This window comes from Musca domestica, unplaced genomic scaffold (genome assembly GCF_030504385.1).
Source record: "Musca domestica strain aabys unplaced genomic scaffold, Musca_domestica.polishedcontigs.V.1.1 58, whole genome shotgun sequence".
Lineage (NCBI taxonomy): Eukaryota > Metazoa > Arthropoda > Insecta > Diptera > Muscidae > Musca > Musca domestica.
In genome coordinates this window covers 4149436-4161813 of record NW_026712360.1, presented here as the reverse complement: position 1 = coordinate 4161813, position 12378 = coordinate 4149436, and the positions used below count along the sequence as shown (strand labels likewise).

Sequence of the window (12378 nt, the reverse complement as noted above, 5' to 3'; positions counted from 1 at the left end):
GTAGTCGTTGAAAGAAAATATTTAGAAAATCCACGTCCTTTTATTCCTTGAAAAAAAAATATTTAAAAAATCCACGTCCTTGTAGTCGTTGAAAGAAAATATTTAGAAAATCCACGTCCTTGTAGTCCTTGAAAAAAAATATTTAGAAAATCTACGTCGTTGTAGTTCTTGAAAAAGAAAATATTTAGAAAATCCACGTCCTTGTAGTCCTTGAAAGAAAATATTTAGAAAATCCAGGTCCTTGTAGTCCTTGAAAGAAAATATTTAGAAAATCCACGTCCTTGTAGTCCTTGAAAGAAAATATTTAGAAAATCCAGGTCCTTGTAGTCCTTGAAAAAAAAAAATATTTAGAAAATCCACGTCCTTGTAGTCCTTGAAAAAAAAAATATTTAGAAAATCCATGTCCTTGTATTCCTTAAAAAAATATTTTTAAAAAATCCACGTCCTTGTATTCCTTGAAAAAAATATTTAAAAAATCCATGTCCCTGTATTCCCTAAAAAAATATATTTAAAAAATCCACGTCATTGTATTCCTTAAAAAAAATAATTAAAAAATCCACGTCCTTGTATTCCTTGGAAAAAAAATATTTAAAAAATCCACGTCCTTGTATTCCTTGGAAAAAAAATATTTAAAAAATCCACGTCCTTGAAAAAAAAATATTTAAAAAATCCACGTCCTTGAAAAAAAAATATTTAAAAAATCCACGTCCTTGTAGTCGTTGAAAGAAAATATTTAGAAAATCCACGTCCTTTTATTCCTTGAAAAAAAAATATTTAAAAAATCCACGTCCTTGTAGTCGTTGAAAGAAAATATTTAGAAAATCCACGTCCTTGTAGTCGTTGAAAGAAAATATTTAGAAAATCCACGTCCTTGTAGTCCTTGAAAGAAATTATTTAGAAAATCCACGTCCTTGTAGTCCTTGAAAGAAAATATTTAGAAAATCCACGTCCTTGTAGTCCTTGAAAGAAAATATTTAGAAAATCCAGGTCCTTGTAGTCCTTGAAAAAAAAATATTTAGAAAATCCACGTCGTTGTAGTTCTTGAAAAAGAAAATATTTAGAAAATCCACGTCCTTGTAGTCCTTGAAAGAAAATATTTAGAAAATCCACGTCCTTGTAGTCTTTGAAAAAAAATATTTAGAAAATCCACGTCCTTGTAGTCCTTGAAAGAAAATATTTAGAAAATCCAGGTCCTTGTAGTCCTTGAAAAAAAAAATATTTAGAAAATCCACGACCTTGTAGTCCTTGAAAAAAAAAATATTTAGAAAATCCACGTCCTTGTATTCTATAAAAAATAATTAAAAAATCCACGTCCTTGTATTCCTTAAAAAAAAGTAGAAAATCCAGGTCCTTGTAATTCCTTGAAAAAAAATTTAGAACATCCATATCCTTGTAATCCTTGTAAAAAAAATATTTAAAAAATCCACGTCCTTGTAAAAAAAAATATTAAAAAAATCACGTCCTTGAAAAAAAAATATTTAAAAAATCAACGTCCTTTTAGTTCTTGAAAAAATATTTAAAAAATCCTTGTCCTTATAGTCCTCGAAAAAAAATTAAAAAATCCACGTCTTTGTAGTCCTTGTAAAAAAAATATTTTAAAAATCCACGTCCCTGTAGTCCTTGAGAAAATATTATTTAAAAAATCGACATCCTTGAGAAAATATTATTTTAAAAATCCACGTCCTCTCTTCTCTTCATTTTCTCACAAGCAGCTCGTTCCGGAGCCCTGCTATAAAGTTGTGTCCCTGGAAGAACTTAAAATAATCTTCTATGAGAGATGGACCTAAAAAGCCTCACCATTAAGGAGAAATAAAAAATTCTATTCCCATGGTTGCTATTTACTATTTTCCAGTTCTTTGCTGAATTTTTCTTCTTTATCTCCTTGCTCTCTCCCCTCTCTTGTCTCAAATTCCATCTGCAACACGTTTGTCATTACCTTTAAACGCTGTCAGAAGTCAAATGGATGCCAAATGATTTCTTAACAGATATTAGCTTTTTTCCTTGTATTTTTTTTTTGTCTGCATAAAAATTTATTCAAAGGACTTTAGCAAGGACATGCATGAAATATAATATTTGTAACGAGACATTTACACGAAATACATTTGTCACAGATGCTACATAATCTTTGACAGGATTCGTTTCCAGTTTTTCTCTCAACGCTATTTTAAACACCTCGTCATTTGTCTCCTGCGACTTTTTACAACCCCCCAACCCCTCCCCATTTATTTTTTTTTCGTACCATAATAAAAGGACATAAATAATCAACATTAAGAGACATCAGTCAGTGAGTGGCAGCATAGCAGGAAAATGAGTAAGTAAAAGCCTTGGCAATTCTCCGTGGAACACAACAAATCAACGACGACGTATTCAAATCTCAAACACAAAACGGAAATTCTTAAAAAAGGACCTTCTACTAACCACCACCCAAGTTGAAAATATTTTTCGTTTTTTTTTCTTTTGGTTGTGGGTGGCTATTACCCAAGAAAAGCATTTCCTTTACGAAAACCAGCCCTCCTTTCCCCAAGCAAAGGTCCTTTGAATTACCAAATGTCTTGACCACCCACCAAAACAACACCGAAAAATTCGTTTCATTTTTTTAACATTTTCAATGAAAGCAGCTAAACACTGTCGTAAAATATTACTAAATATTTAATGTTTGATAAGTGCCCACGAGAGTTTTATGGGAAAATGCAACATTTGTATTTTTTTCTTTTTTTTGTGGAATGGGTAAAAAGTGATTTAAAAAGAAAAAAATATTTGAACATTAAATTTACCTTAAATTTTTTGGAGTTTGCTGGGGACCTGGAATGATAAGGGAAATTTTATTAAAAATATGATAAAAAAAAAAAGTTTTAATTTTATTTAAAAAAAATATAATAAAAATTCACTATTGAGGCCCTAGAGGTCCTTGGAAAATATTTCATTTAAAATTTATTCTTGATATCCCTGAAAATTTATTGATTTAAAATCCACGTCGTAGTAGTCCTTGAGAAAATATTATTTTAAAAATCCACGTCCTTGTAGTCCTTGAGAAAATATTATTTTAAAAATCCACGTCCTTGTAGTCCTTGAGAAAATATTATTTTAAAAATCCACGTCCTTGTAGTCCTTGAGAAAATATTATTTTAAAAATCCACGTCCTTGTAGTCCTTGAGAAAATATTATATTAAAAATCCACGTCCTTGTAGTCCTTGAGAAAATATTAATTTAAAAATTCACGTCCTTGTAGTCCTTGAGAAAAAATTATTTTAAAAATCCACGTCCTTGTTGTCCTTGAGAAAATATCATTTTAAAAATCCATGTCCTTGTAGTCCTTGAGAAAATATTATTTTAAAAATCCATGTCCTTGTAGTCCTTGAGAAAATATTATTTTAAAAATCCACGTCCTTGTAGTCCTTGAGAAAATATTATATTAAAAATCCACGTCCTTGTAGTCCTTGAGAAAATATTAATTTAAAAATTCACGTCCTTGTAGTCCTTGAGAAAAAATTATTTTAAAAATCCACGTCCTTGTTGTCCTTGAGAAAATATCATTTTAAAAATCCATGTCCTTGTAGTCCTTGAGAAAATATTATTTTAAAAATCCATGTCCTTGTAGTCCTTGAGAAAAAAATTATTTAAAAAATCCACGTCCTTGTAGTCCTTGATAAAATATTATTTTAAAAACCCACGTCCTTATAGTCCTTGAGAAAACACAATTTAAAAAACCCACGTCCTTGTAGTCCTTGAGAAAATATTTTTAAAAAATACTCGTCCTTGTAGTCCTTGAGAAAATATTTTTTTAAAAAATCACGTCATTGAAGTCCTTGAGAAAATATTATTTCAAAAATCCATGTCCTAGTAGTCCTTGAGAAAATATTTTTTTAAAAAATCACGTCATTGAAGTCCTTGAGACAATATTATTTCAAAAATCCATGTCCTTGTAGTCCTTGAGATAATATTATTTTAAAAATAAACGTCCTTGAAAAAATATTATTTAAAAAATCCAAGTCCTTATAGTCATTGAGAAAAAAGACTTATTTAAACAATCCACGTCTTTGAGAAAAGAATTATTTAAGCAATCCACGTCTTTGAGAAAAGAATTATTTAAAAAATTAACGTCCTAGTAGTCTTTAAGAAAATAATTATTTAAAAAATCCGCGTCCTTGTCAAAAGAATTATTTAAAAAATCCGCGTCCTTGAGAAAAGAATTATTTAAAAAATCCGCGTCCTTGAGAAAAGAATTATTTAAAAAATCCGCGTCCTTGAGAAAAGAATTATTTAAAAAATCCACGTCCTTGCAGTCCTTGAGAAAATATTATTTTAAAAATCCACGTCCTTGTAGTCCTTGAGAAAATATTATTTTAAAAAATCCAGTCCTTGTCCTTGAAAAAAAAATTATTTAAAAATCCAGGTCCTTAAAAAATATTTAAAAAATCCACGACATTGTAGAAAAAAATCCTCAAGCCACCGGGGGAAGTTTTTCTATAGGAAAAAAGATTCCTCAGGCCACTGGGGCAAGTTTTTTCTTTAGAAAATAAATTTTCTCAGTCCTTGATGACATATTTTCTATAGCAAAATTGTCTCATACCAATTGTTTAAAAAATACCCCCAATCTTGCGAACAATCCCCCTCACACATCCATATTAATAAAAAAATGAGAATAAATGTGAATGACATTGAATATCATGCAAATAATAATGGAAGTGCTTAAAGGCTTTCCGCGAACAATGATTTTTAAGAACTTAAGATGGAACAATTTTTTCCGAGAAAAAAAAAACATACAAGTTACAACAAAAAAAGCATTCCAAGGAATGCTGGAGGGCAATAACACAGTTGTGGCCAATGGCAATCACTGGTAAGAGTATCGGAAAAATCTACCTCAAATATGAATTGGCAAAAAAACCGAGAGAAGAAAATCATGTAAACGGAAAAACAAACTTGGAAAAATACTGCTGTTTTCCTACATTACTCGAATTGTTATTATACAATATTTTACTTATACCATATTCCGTTTTTTTCCGAATTTTTATATGGAAGACATTCGAGTGTACTTTCTCTTTTCATGAAGAATTCATTTTGTTTCACTTCATCGTCCTACTCCTCATCCCTTCTTTTGAGAGTCACTTCCATTTTGTGCCAATTCACAAGCATCCATGTGGAGGGGTCTTCCTCACCATTGCATTGGTATTGGTAATGGCATATGGGACATCGCCTCCACTTGCCAACAAAATATGCGTGCCCAATAGCTGAAAATAAAATCCTTTGCCCTGCAAGCAGACCCAGCTGATGCTTTTCGTTTTTCAACATCATGGAAATAATGTTGTTTGAAGTGATCAAAAATAGCAACAACATCAAGAACAACAATGATGATGATGCTGATGTTGTTGCTGTTGTGCAACTTTCTACAAATATTTGCCAGTGACATTCGGGACAATAACGTTGATTGAAAAGTGAATTCATTTTTATTGTTGATTTTTTATAATATCTTCGGGTTGTTGATTTTACGACATAAAGACAGAGGTCAGATGAACACAAGGGACCAGAGGACTTTTTTGTATAGAAAAAATTATCTCAAGAAACCTGGACAATTTGTTTCTATAGAAAACAGTGCCCTCAGAGACCTGAGGAAATTTTTTCTGTAGAAAACAGTGCCCTCAGAGAGCTGAGGATTTTTTTTCTATAGAAAAAACTTGCCTCAGTTAACTGAGGAATTTTTTTCTATAGAAAAAACTTGCCTCAGTGACCTGAGGAATTTTTTTCTATAGAAAAAACTTGCCTCAGTGACCTGAGGAATTTTTTTCTATAGAAAAAACTTGCCTCAGTGAACTGAGGAATTTTTTTCTATAGAAAAAACTTGCCTCAGTGACCTGAGGAATTTTTTTCTATAGAAAAAACTTGCCTCAGTGACCTGAGGAATTTTTTTCTATAGAAAAAACTTGCCTCAGTGACCTGAGGAATTTTTTTCTATAGAAAAAACTTGCCTCAGTGACCTGAGGAATTTTTTTCTATAGAAAAAACTTGCCTCAGTGACCTGAGGAATTTTTTTCTATAGAAAAAACTTGCCTCAGTGACCTGAGGAATTTTTTTCTATAGAAAAAACTTGCCTCAGTGAACTGAGGAATTTTTTTCTATAGAAAAAACTTGCCTCAGTGAACTGAGGAATTTTTTTCTATAGAAAAAACTTGCCTCAGTGACCTGAGGAATTTTTTTCTATAGAAAAAACTTGCCTCAGTGGCTTGAGGAATTTTTTCTGTAGAAAAAACTTACCTCAGTGGCCTGAGGAATTTTGTTCTGTAGAAAAAACTTACCTCAGTGGTCTGAGGAATTTTTTTCTGTAGAAAAAACTTACCTCAGTGGCCTGAGGAATTTTTTTCTATAGAAAAAACTTACCTCAGTGGCCTGAGGAATTTTTTTCTATAGAAAAAACTTACCTCAGTGGCCTGAGGATTTTTTTTTCTATAGAAAAAACTTGCCTCAGTGGCCGGAGGAATTTTTTTCTATAGAAAAAACTTGCCTCAGTGGCCGGAGGAACTTTTTTCTATAGAAAAAACTTGCCTCAGTGGCCGGAGGAATTTTTTTTTCTATATAAAAAAGTGTCCCCAGGGGCCTGAAGAATTTTTTTCTGTAGAAAAAAGTTTCCTCAGGGACCTGAGGAATTTTTTTCTATAGAAAAAAGTGTCCTCAGGGACCTGAGGAATTTTTTTCTATAGAAAAAAGTGTCCTCAGGGACCTGAGGAATTTTTTTCTATAGAAAAAAGTGTCCTCAGGGACCTGAGGAATTTTTTTCTATAGAAAAAAGTGTCCTCAGGGACCTGAGGAATTTTTTTCTATAGAAAAAAGTGTCCTCAGGGACCTGAGGAATTTTTTTCTATAGAAAAAAGTGTCCTCAGGGACCTGAGGAATTTTTTTCTATAGAAAAAAGTGTCCTCAGGGACCTGAGGAATTTTTTTCTATAGAAAAAAGTGTCCTCAGGGACCTGAGGAATTTTTTTCTATAGAAAAAAGTGTCCTCAGGGACCTGAGGAATTTTTTTCTATAGAAAAAAGTGTCCTCAGGGACCTGAGGAATTTTTTTCTATAGAAAAAAGTGTCCTCAAGGACCTGGGGATTTTCTTTTCTATAGAAAAAAGTGTCCTCAGGGACCTGAGGAATTTTTTTCTATAGAAAAAACTTACCCCAGTGGCCTGAGGAATTGTTCTATAGAAAAAATCTAAAACACTTTATTCTATATGAAAGAGTGTTTTTAGGTATTACACTCCCCGAGTGTATTTTTTACTTAAGAATAATTTCCCCACCTTATCATACCTCCTTTTGAAATTCAGTCTACATTTATCATAAATGTAGTTGTTACATTACAACATGTTGTGTCATGAATATTTACATTTGTTTAAACCCAGTCAAACATTTACTCTAAACTCTTGCAACTTCATTTTAATTCCCCTCCCCTGCTTTCCACGATCTCCACTCAAATTAGAATTGGTTAACACTTCATGTGTGTTTGTCTGTGGCTGGCCACAAATTCAATTATAAATTTTTATGGTGAATTTATTTAACACTGGCTAACTAACAACTACAACAACTATTCCATTGAAGTTTATTGTTGTTTCATTTGAAAATGGAAAGTTTTTGGAGTTTTGTCGACATCATCATAAAAAAGAATTTTATTTGCCTGGTATTCTGGAAATGCCAAAAATAGGCAAAAACCCGAAAATGAAGAACAAATAAAAATATGAAATCATCCATCATTTCTAGTCAGCGAGAGCTGGATGATTCGTTTTTTGGTTTTTCTGGTGAGCACCAAAGGTCATTTGGCCATTTCAAGTAATGGCCGTGTAGACAGCGGTCATATTTGCATATGGAAGAAGATTTATGATCCTTGGCAATTGGAGAATTGTGAGGAGCCATGAGTGATGGTGATTTTCAAAATGGTCCGGCAAAAATAGAAAGATATTTTAAAATGGAAAAACAAATTCTACAAAGTAAACAAAAAAGATCCTTAAGTATAATATGGGAGACTACAAGGACTTTTTTTTCTCAGAAAAGCAATCTGAAAGAGAATTATTGCCAAGTAAACCAAATACCATGTCTAGTAACTCAAGTTATCTATCAATAAATTTGCCAAAAATAAAAACAATTCTTAGGAAGGCATCTCAAATGCTCCACAGCAACGATTCCTCCCACCAAAAAAAAAAAAAAGGACCTTTTGTTTTCTCTGCCTCATAAATCACCATAAAAATGCCATGAATACCTTATTTCTTTTTTTCCCCATCTTCTTGTTGTTGTTGCCGTTTCCCTCCCCCTCTCCACTCCATGGAAATATTGTGAATGTTAAATAATTAATAACATTTACGCAAATTCGTTTATATTAATCACCGAGAGCAAAAAACACATTTTAATGGGCCGTCGGTGGCAAATTTGTTATTTGTTAAACAAATAAGTTAAAGTTATTATTAAACCCCAGTTATAATTTGTTATTAACCAACTAAAGTTTTTATTTAAGTTGATTTAAATGTAGTTCGATTTGCATGCTAATTGAATAGTATATATATATAAATTAAATATCAAAAACAATAATTATACGCCAAATGGGACACATACATTAATATTAATCATACGTCACATGACACTTTTTTGCCTAAGGGGCCTGAGGCTTTTTTTCCATTGGAAAAAAATTTCTATAGAAAAAAATTCCTCAGGTCACTGAGGCAAGTTTTTTCAATAAAAAAAAAATTCCTCAGGTCAATGAGGCATGTTTTTTCTATAGAAAAAATTCCTCAGGCCACTGAGGCAAGTTTTTTCTATAGAAAAAAATTCCTCAGGCCACTGAGGCAAGTTTTTTCTATAGAAAAAAATTCCTCAGGCCACTGAGGCAAGTTTTTTCTATAGAAAAAATTTCCTCGGGTCACTGAGGCAAGTTTTTTCTATAGAAAAAAAATCCTCGGTTCACTGAGGCAAGTTTTTTCTATAGAAAAAAATTCCTCGCTTCACTGAGGCAAGTTTTTTCTATAGAAAAAAATTCCTCGGGTCACTGAGGCAAGTTTTTTCTATAGAAAAAAATTCCTCGAGTCACTGAGGCAAGTTTTTTCTATAGAAAAAAATTCCTCGGGTCACGGCAAGTTTTTTCTATAGAAAAAAAATTCCTCGGGTCACTGAGGCAAGTTTTTCTATAGAAAAAAATTCTTCGGGTCACTGAGGCAAGTTTTTTCTATAGAAAAAAATTCCTCAGGTCGCTGAGGCAAGTTTTTTCTATAGAAAAAAATTCCTCAGGCCACTGAGGCAAGTTTTTTCTATAGAAAAAAATTCCTCAGGCCACTGAGGCAAGTTTTTTCTATAGAAAAAAATTCCTCAGGCCACTGAGGCAAGTTTTTTCTATAGAAAAAAATTCCTCAGGCCACTGAGGCAAGTTTTTTCTATAGAAAAAAATTCCTCAGGCCACTGAGGCAAGTTTTTTCTATAGAAAAAAATTCCTCAGGCCACTGAGGCAAGTTTTTTCTATAGAAAACAATTCCTCAGGCCAATGAGGCAAGTTTTTTCTATAGAAAAAATTCCTCAGGCCACTGAGGCAAGTTTTTTCTATAGAAAAAAATTCCTCAGGCCACTGAGGCAAGTTTTTTCTATAGAAAAAAATTCCTTAGGCCACTGAGGCAAGTTTTTTCTATAGAAAAAAATTCCTCAGGTCACTGAGGCAAATTTTTTCTATAGAAAAAAATTCCTCAGGCCAATGAGGCAAGTTTTTTCTGGGCCACTGAGACAATTTCCTCTGGCCAATGAGACAAATTTTTTCTATTGAAAAAATTCCTCAGGTCCCCCAAGACACTTTTTTCTATAAAAAAAATCCTCAGATCTCTGATTTTTGAAATCCGTTTTTAATGATCCTTTTTTCCTTCAAAAAATATTTTTTCCATAGAAAAAAATTCACAAGTTTTTTCTATAGAAAAAAATTCCTCAGGCCACTGAGGCAAGTTTTTTCTATAGAAAAAATTCCTCAGGCCACTAAAGCAAGTTTTTTCTATAGAAAAAAATTCCTCAGGCCACTGAGGCAAGTTTTTTCCATAGAAAAAAAAATTCCTCAGGCCACTGAGGCAAGTTTTTTCTAAAGAAAAAATTCCTCAAGCCATTGAGGCAAGTTTTTTCTATAGAAAAAAATTCCTGAGGCCACTGAGGCAAGTTTTTTCTATAGAAAAAAATTCCTCAGCCCACTGAGGCAAGTTTTTTCTATAGAAAAAAATTCCTCAGGCCACTGAGGCAAGTTTATTCTATAGAAAAAAATCCTCAGGCCACTGAGGCAAGTTTTTTCTATAGAAAAAAAATCCTCACGCCACTGAGGCAATTTTTGTCTATAGAAGAAAATTCCTCAGGCCACTGAGGCAAGTTTTTCTATAGAAAAAAATTCCTCAGGCCATTGAGGCAAGTTTTTTCTAAAGAAAAAATTCCTCAGGCCATTGAGGCAAGTTTTTTCTATAGAAAAAAATTCCTCAGGCCACTGAGGCAAGTTTTTTCTATAGAAAAAAATTCCTCAGGCCACTGAGGCAAGTTTTTTCTATAGAAAAAAATTCCTCAGGCCACTGAGGCAAGTTTTTTTCTATAGAAAAAAATTCCTCAGGCCATTGAGGCAAGTTTTTTTCTATAGAAAAAAATTCCTCAGGCCACTGAGGCAAGTTTTTTTCTATAGAAAAAAATTCCTCAGGTCACTGAGGCAAGTTTTTTCTATAGAAAAAAATTCCTCAGGTCACTGAGGCAAGTTTTTTCTACAGAAAAAAATTCCTCAGGTCACTGAGGCAAGTTTTTTCTATAGAAAAAAATTCCTCAGGCCAATGAGGCAAGTTTTTTCTGGGCCACTGAGACAATTTCCTCTGGCCAATGAGACGAATTTTTTCTATTGAAAAAATTCCTCAGGTCCCCCAAGACACTTTTTTCTATAAAAAAATTCCTCAGATCTCTGATTTTTGAAATCCGTTTTAATGATCCTTTTTTGCTTCAAAAAATAATAAAATTACCAAATTAAATTTTTTACCTCTTTTGCTTCTATAAAATCAGCTCCTAATATAAAATTTATATTTATTGATTATTAATATTGGAAAATTACCTAAAAATTACTACCCCCCTTAAAAATGACTTATTGGTATTACAATTATGGGATATTTTCCTTTTGTCATAAAATGTCCTTTTTGTTTGGCTATCACACGTAACACTTAGCAGCAATAATGTATCTTGCGTGACAAATTCTCCAAAACACATACATTAAAATTTTATTGGAGGATGGTGGTTCTAAAGCGATTATTTTTTTTGTTGTGTTATTGTTGCTGCTGCTACTGTTATGAAAGAAAATTTATCGTTATGTGTTCATAATATGGCATCATTATTTGATTTTCAATTATATTGATGTTATTTATGTAAGCACTTGAGGGGGCAACATGAAAAAGAGAAAAAAAAAACAAATTAATATGAGGCAATAAATATTGGGGTGGAACGATTCGACACTTATTTAGGAATCATCCAGGATATAAACATTGAAAAGGATATGAATATCACGTCATTTGTTAAGAATTTCTTTCAGGTGCCATCCAGGATATGAATATGTATTCAAGGAACTTCAAGGAATATCAAAATTTTATTAAAAAATGTTAAAAATTAAGTTTAAAAAAATAATCCTTCAAAAAATATTTCTTTAAAAATTAATTTTTGTATCCTGGATGGACCTAAAAAAATATTTCTATCCTGGATAGTCCTTCGCAAAGATATTCCTTAACAATTATTGTTTATATTCTGGAAGGTCCTTTGTTCTCCTGGATGGTTTTTGATTATATATTCCAAAATTTTGGCTTATATCCTGCAGGTCCTTGAATAAAATTTCCCATCCTTGATCGTCCTGGAAAACATATTGTTGAAAAATCAAAGTTAATATCCTGGGTGGTCCTTACATGAATGTCCCCATCTTGGAAGATTTTTAAAAGGATTCCAAAAAAATTAAAGATTATATCCTGAATTGTCCTTGAAAAAAAATATTCCTATCCTGGATATTCTTAAGAAACTGTAATTAAATATTTATTCAAGGACCCTCCAGGAGAAGAATATTTCTTCAAAGAATAAAAATTTAATTACAGTTTTTCGAGAATATCCAGGGGAGGAATATTTTTTTGCCAGGACAATCCTGGATTTAATCTTCAATCTTTTATGAATTCTTTTCAGGGACCCATCAATATAGGGATATTCATTAAAGCTCCATCCATCCATCCATTTTTTAAGAATATATTTTTAATGACGATCCAGGATATAAGCCATAATTTTTCAAGAACCATCCAGATTAGGAATATTTAATCAAAAACCTTCCAGGACAATAAAGTTGATTTTCCATTCAGAAAAGGAATATATATTCAAGGATATAAACAATAGTTGTT

At 32.0% G+C, this 12378-nt stretch overlaps 1 protein-coding gene across 1 annotated transcript in view; it reads right to left on the bottom strand.

Moving 5' to 3' along the window:
• Window positions 1-12378, bottom strand: part of LOC101888200 (uncharacterized) — a 230673-nt gene that overhangs the window by 181849 nt on the left and 36446 nt on the right. The window contains exon 2 of the mRNA XM_059128965.1: window positions 2775-2802. The gene's annotated coding sequence lies outside the window, so the exon portion shown is untranslated. The remainder of the gene's footprint in view (window positions 1-2774; window positions 2803-12378) is intronic.